This window comes from Coptis chinensis, chromosome 5 (assembly GCF_015680905.1).
Source record: "Coptis chinensis isolate HL-2020 chromosome 5, ASM1568090v1, whole genome shotgun sequence".
Lineage (NCBI taxonomy): Eukaryota > Viridiplantae > Streptophyta > Magnoliopsida > Ranunculales > Ranunculaceae > Coptis > Coptis chinensis.
In genome coordinates this window covers 77,035,223-77,042,270 of record NC_141460.1, presented here as the reverse complement: position 1 = coordinate 77,042,270, position 7,048 = coordinate 77,035,223, and positions in this window count along the sequence as shown.

Below are 7,048 nucleotides of genomic sequence, written 5' to 3'. Positions count from 1 at the left end.
CCTAGGTCTTTTGGACAAAATTTGAAATACTTAATAAAGCATTGGTAAGATCTTGAAATAGGTAGAAGCCATGCTTGAAGTACAAAAAGTACAGTGAAATAGAAAGAGAGAGTACATGAGTGCAATGTGAGAAAGGCAGAGAGTGCGAGAGAGTGCGCCAATGACCTGTTTAATAACAATATGCAATAAAACTCATAGAAAACAATAGAAAATATACAAACTTCTGATAACCGTAAAAAGATAGTCTTACTCACAAATAAAGCGATGTAACTCTAAACACAAGTAAAACTATAAACTGAACTGTTACTAGACTTATCAAAGATATTTGTTTTCTACTCTCGAATCTATTGACGTAGAGTTGGAATAGAAGATTCGTTCCGCTCCTAGTCCTTTAGCATTCAAGTTTTCTACAATTGATGAGTCTATTCAAAGTCTAATGAGAGTAATGGTGGAATTTATACTACGTTGTGAATTCAAATAATAAGCTACGAATAACAAAATGACAAATTGCTAAGAGTTGACTCTAGATAAAGAATTAGGGGAATTTGATTCCACCTTGAATCCAACTTAATAAACTAGCGTAGATTTGTTGTAAACCAATTCTTACGTTGGTCGTTCTAATCCCTAATTATACATGGCATTTCTACCAATTCATAATTAGTATGTGAGGTCGTCCACCCATTCTCATGGCGAATCAACGACCTTCTAGAGTGGAATAGATTCTTACAACGATTCTATACTAAACAATCAAGTTTTCATCAAGGCTTCACCAAACCCTTCTAATGGAGGTTTAGCCTTGATTCAACAAACTATCATTTCCCATTGAATTAAAACTAGACATAATATAAAGATTTGAACTTTACTAATTTTAACTAACAATACTTCAAATCTAATTAATACTAAGAATGGAATAACAACAAGAATTGAACTTAGATCTACAAATTTAAATGGCAAAATTGAAATGATCAAGAACTACTATTTTATTTATCTAATCAATGAAGAACAATCATTCCCAAATAACTAATCTAAAACAATGTATGAAACTAATTAATTAACTAATTGAAATTCCAAATAACTATATCTAGAAGCTATTTTAATGGCTACTTTCTATTCTAAGCTATCTAACTATATTTTTCTTAAGAGCTAAGTCTTGTTTTATGTAAAGGAGGAGACCAGATCCACAATTTCGTGCATGGGCTGAGGAGCCATGTTTTGGGCCAGAAAATCAAGCCCAAAGCCCAATTTCTTCAGTCCACAGAGTCCGTTTCAGCTGGCTTTGACTTCAGCAGACTTTTCGTCCACTTTACTCCTTTGATTGGGTCAAGGCTTGGACCATTAGAAATCTCTTTCCGAGCCGGTCATTTTGACATAAGGTAGGCCCAAATCCGAGGCTTGAGTCCAAAGATATGGTCTTCAGAAGTTTTGCTGACTTGTGCACTGTTTCTGCCCGTGTTGACTTTTCAGCTTTTGACCGGGGCTTCATAAAGGCTTTGTCTCCTTGAATCTTGGCCTTTATCACAGAACTTCTTAGCAACCAACCCTTTGCTCCTTTATATCGCCATTTGATAACCGCAAAAAGATAGTCTTACTCACAAATAAAGCGATGTAACTCTAAACACAAGTAAAACTATAAACTGAACTGTTACTAGACTTATCAAAGATATTTGTTTTCTACTCTCTAATCTATTGACGTATAGTTGGAATAGAAGATTCGTTCCACTCCTAGTCCTTTAGCATTCAAGTTTTCTACAATTGATGAGTCTATTCAAAGTCTAATGAGAGTAATGGTGGAATTTATACTACGATGTGAATTCAAATAACAAGCTACGAATAACGAAATGACAAATTACTAAGAGTTGACTCTAGATAAAGAATTAGGGGAATTTGATTCTACCTTGAATCCAACTTAATAAACTAGCGTAGATTTGTTGTAAACCAATTCTTACATTCTCACGGTAAGAATTGGTCGTTCTAATCCCTAATTACACATGACATTTCTACCAATTCATAACTAGTATGTGAGGTCGTCCACCCATTCTCATAGCGAATCAACGACCTTCTAGAGTGGAATAGATTCTTACAACGATTCTATACTACACAATCAAGTTTTCATCAAGGCTTCATCAAACCCCTCTAATGGAGGTTTAACCTTGATTCATCAAACTATCATTTCCCATTGAATTAAAACTAGACATAATGTAAAGATTTGAACTTTACTAATTTTAACTAACAATACTTCACTTTTTATTTCCACTATTGGTAAAATCCTGCATTGAAGACAGTGTGAGTTCGGTAGTGGATTTAAAAGTGAAGTCTTTTTTAGTTTGAGCGGGCTTTTGAAGATAGAGGATTCTGCTTACATCATCAGGGTCGTAGTTGTAGCATCATGGGTTCAATTCCTATTGGTTTTGGAGCTGGTAGACATCAAAGGTTTCCTGAAAGAAGTGGTGTGGAAGTCTCAAAGCAAGGAGATAGCACTCACTGCGATATAACACCTCCATCAAAGGTATCTTATGCAGACATCGCAAAAGGTAGGTTGGAACATTCTGTTGATGTATCTTCGCTACCTATACCGTATAGAAAGGAAGACAAACCGGCGATTAAGATCTCTCGGGAAGCTGTAGAGAGGGGTATTGAGGCGTGTAAATTTGCTTTGATAGCTAGAATGGAGGCAACATCTTTGAATCTTAGTTCCATTAGACTGGTTGTGAGCAGTGAATGGAAATTAACAGGGAATGTAAAGCTGTCACCTTTGGGTAAAGGGTTTGTTGTTTTCAGGTTTGAAAATGAAGCAGACTTTAACAAAGCTTTTTTTGGAGGTCCATGGTACATATAGGGGAAATTGCTTAGATTCTTCAGATGGTCACCTAACTTTAATATTAACTCCTACAGACAAACTACTGGTAACGTATGGGTCAAGTTCCCTGGACTCCCTTTTGAATATTGGAAAGTGGATATTCTGATGAGTTTGGGCAGAGGCTTAGGTCGTCCCATAAGGGTGGATATTAACTCATTGGAACGTACAAATGGGTATTATGCTAGTGTACTGGTTGAAATTGATTTAACAAATCCTATCCCTGATCGATATTTGTGGAAGTTCCCTGAACTAGGTGTCGAATTTTGGCGTAAGATTCAATTTGGAACTATTCCCAAGTTTTGTAATCATTGTAGAATCGTGGGTCATCTAGTGGCAGAGTGTAAACGAAGTGAGAAATGGGAATAACAATGAATCAAGCCGGGGATTCGTCGGACAACACAAGGTTCGGGATAAAGGCAAGGAACAAGTTGGTGAACCACAAGAACCTCAAGGTAACAAGAGAAGGTTGTCTAAAAGTCAGAAAAAAGAGACTTAAGATAAACAATCGCGAGAATGGAGACAGATTAACCGGGGAAGCGTCTACAAGCAATGGAAACATCGATATGATGCAACAAAGAATGTCAAAATCCAGATCAAGCCAACCCGGTAGTTTAGAAACAAAGAAGAACGGCTGGGTTGATAAATCAAAGTGGAATAGCAGTAGAAAGCCAGGTAGATGGAAGTGGTTTGCAGAGTAGTGGGAGTAAGAGCATTGTTGTATGGCAGGAAACTATAGTGAATCTTGAACAGGGAGATGAGTCGATCGGCCATCCTTATCGATCGAAAATGAATGTGATCCTACTATCTTGGATTTAATGGAGGAGGAGCTGCACAGGGCTTTCAATTTGGAAGCTAGTAGATTCCAATTACTGACTGATATAAATGAGAATGAAGAATCTCTAGACATTGAGGAGCCTGAAACTGAAACTGAAATGGTTTTCTTTCATGACCAAGTCATTGAACATTGCTGTGATAAGACACAAGGCACGCCAGATGTTGCGCCGGCCAGAGGAGTGAAGACAAGGTCAGGTAGAGACTGCAGTGAGAACAGTAGCCGTGTATCTACACCAAAGTCTCAGAGCAAAGGAAAGAAGAGTAGGGGCAGACCTAAGGGCTCCAAGAACAAAAACCATAGATGATTACATCCATGTGCTTTTGGAATGTTAGAGGTACCAATGATATTGAGAAGGCGAGGGAGATTAATAATGTTAGGGTAAACAAGAAGTTGAGTGTGTTTTGCTTACTTGAAACAAAGGTAAGGCAGGAGAAATATGATCTTATTCGTAATATTTGCTGTCCGCGTTGGGAACACATAAATAATTACAGCAAGGATCCGTGGCGAGAATCACGGGTGTGTTGGGATCCATACAAGATAGAGATTGTGAAATTACAGGAATCAGACCAGTTCATACATTGCCAGGTGTTGTTTAAGCCGACTAATGAAGTTTTTCTTATTACGGTAGTGTATGCAAGAAATGCTAAGACTCTTAGGCTTAATCTATGGAGGGATATTAGCACTATCCGCATTTACCGGTCCTTGGGCTATTGTTGGTGATTTCAATAACATAAGTAAAAATTTGAAGAAAGGGTGGGAGGAAGTCCGATGCATCCGAGAAGTTATAGAGTTTGTAGAATGTATACAGAAAGCAGGTTTATCTGACTTGAGCTTTAATGGTTTCTTCTACACGTGGAACAACAAAGTGGTAGGAAATGGCAGGATTATGTCTAAGATTGATAGATGCTTGGTGAACAGCTTATGGAATGATCATGCACCTACATCGATGGTGGAATTCTTACCTCATGGTATCTCGGACCATTCTCCGGTCTTCTTTTACGGTATGATTATGAAAGCAAAGCGCCACCGTTTAGATTCAAGAGTTCTTGGGTGGAGCATCGGGGAGTTCCGAACATCTTTGGCTGAAGTATGGGCAACGCAGTTTGTACTCAATCCTATGTATATTCCGATGCAAAACTCAAAATGTTGAAGGCCGAGGATCAAACCATGGGCTAGAAATAATTTTTCCAATCTCCATTCTAGAGTTGAGCAGGCAAGGGAATTTCTATATGATGTGCAAAGACAGCTGCAAGCTAAACCATGGGACAAGTTCTTAGGGCAAAATGAAAAAATTGCCCTAGAGAAATATAGTGAACTAGCTAGAATGGAAGCTGCGGATATTAAATCCAAACAGGATGAAACTTGGACAAGAGAGGGAGATAAATGTACAAAGATATTTCTTCAAAACTCTTGAGGAAAAGAAGGCAAAAGAGTGGTATATGGTGTCTTGAATCGAATGGAGGCACGATTCTAGGACAAAAGTCGATGTAATTAAAGCCTTTGTTGAATATTATGGTGAGATTCTGGGAACTGAAGCAGGAGAGATAAGTGGAGAGGATTTCTTTAATTGCTTACAAGTCAAATCCTATCTATCACCTGCCATGCAAGCACAGATGGAAATGGAGATATCGACTGTAGAAGTTAAGGAAACTCTTTTTGGTATGAAGGAGAATGCAGCTCCGGGTCCTGATGGGTTCACTCCGTATTTCTTCAGGAGTTGTTGGTCCACTGTTGGGCATGACTTCACTAATGCTATACTTAATGCTTTTAAAGTCTTCAAATTTCCTAGAGGGGTTAATGCCACATTTATATGCCTCATTCCTAAGGTTAACAATCCCTCTAAGGTTGAAGATTTTCGTCCTATTGCGCTATGTAACACAGTGTATAAGTGCATTTCTAAAATCATAGCAAATAGAATAAAGATGCTCATCAATGATATTATTCATGCTAATCAGTCGGCTTTCATTTCCCCGGATCAATACAAGATAATATACTTTTGTCTCATGAACTTCTCGGAGGTTATGGCAGAAGTATGGTAGCCCCCAGATGTTCGATAAAGCTTGATATAAGGAAAGCTTATGACACAGTGAGCTGGGAATCTATCTTAGCCATGATCAGAGTGTTTAAATTCCCTGAAGTTATGTATAAATGGATCGATATGTGCATTTCTACTCCATCGTATTCCATTCTCATCAATGGCGCCCCGAAGGTTTTATACTTGCGGCAAAAGGGCATTCGCCAAGGTGATCCTTTATCACCGTATCTGTTTGTGATGATAATGGAAATTCTCAGTGGGCTTCTCATGCAGAGCATCAATAACAAAAGCATTACGTTCCATTCCAAATGCGGCAAGGTGAGATTGACACACTTAGCATTTGCTGATGATGTGTTAATGTTTTGTAAAGGCGACACGGTTTCAATTCAAGCTATTAAAGACTGTCTACAAGGATTTGGAGAGGCAACTGGGCTAAGGATTAATAATCATAAGACTTCCTTGTTAGCAGGAGGTCTTAATCAGCAGGATGCTAAAGCTTTAGCTGAGATTATGGGGATTGAATTGATTAGACCTCCAGTGAGATATCTTGGGCTACCTCTCATTTCGGCAAGACTGGGAATAAGGGAATGTCAACCATTAATAGAGAAGGTTACTAGCAAGATTTCGAATTGGAAATCAAAGTTGCTGTCTCATGCAGGAAGACTACAAGTCATAAACTCTGTCCTTAATGCTTTTCATACTTATTGGTCTAGAACCTTCATTTTACCTTCCACAGTTCTTGAACATGTGCAACAGATTTGTGCACAATTCTTGTGGACTGGATCTACAGTAAAGAAAGGGCATCATCAAGCGAGTTGGAGTACTGTTTGTCTTTCGAAAGAGGAGGGAGGACTGGGAGTAATGAATTTACAACGGTGGAATATTGGTGCCTTCTGTGGACTGATTTTTAAATTGGTTACGAGAGAAGATACGATATGGGTTAACTGGACATGGAAGCAGCATATCAAAGACAAATTCTTCTGGACCATGAGTATACCAAAAGACTGCTCATGGAATTGGAGAAATATTTTGGCGTCTCGAAAGGAGGCTAAAAGATTTATCAGATATGAAATAGCAAATGGGGCAGACACTCTATTATGGCACGACATATGGTGTGCTCGTTCTCCTTTGATTGAGGACGCAGAGGCGAGAGCAGCTTGGGATTTTCAGCTGAATGCTACAGTAGAGGTGCTTATTTCGAATGGCGATGGATGGAATGAAGAAGTACACGGTATGAAAGATGCGAGGTTTGAAGCGGAGGACATTTTGGAGGTGCAAATTAACTCTCATCTAGATAGTGATTTCATTGTATGGACTCCTC